The sequence below is a fragment of the Lathyrus oleraceus genome, chromosome 3, assembly GCF_024323335.1.
Source record: "Lathyrus oleraceus cultivar Zhongwan6 chromosome 3, CAAS_Psat_ZW6_1.0, whole genome shotgun sequence".
NCBI lineage: Eukaryota > Viridiplantae > Streptophyta > Magnoliopsida > Fabales > Fabaceae > Lathyrus > Lathyrus oleraceus.
The window spans coordinates 510,497,568-510,497,912 of NC_066581.1; positions in this window are offsets into that span (position 1 = coordinate 510,497,568).

Here is a 345-nt window from a genome sequence, read left to right on the forward strand (position 1 = left end):
GATCTTTTTATCTATCTATATCCATAACAGAAAAATATGAGAATAAAACAAATAATATGAAACATAATTGTTATTAGTCATTTTTTATTGAATTTTATTTATATAGAATTGTGACTTTTATAATTTACAATTCTCTGTGTCATGATTTATAATTTGTTCTTTGAGATACAATATCAAACTTTTCCATTTGAGTTAACACCTAAGATATGTAACACAAATGTTTGTACAGGTCTATGGATAGGTTAGGGGTGTTTATAGCTCGTTAAATACACCGAATCAAACCATGGTTTGGTTCAGTTTCTAATAACTATTTTAATAAAAATAGAGTTAATTGTTAGAATTATT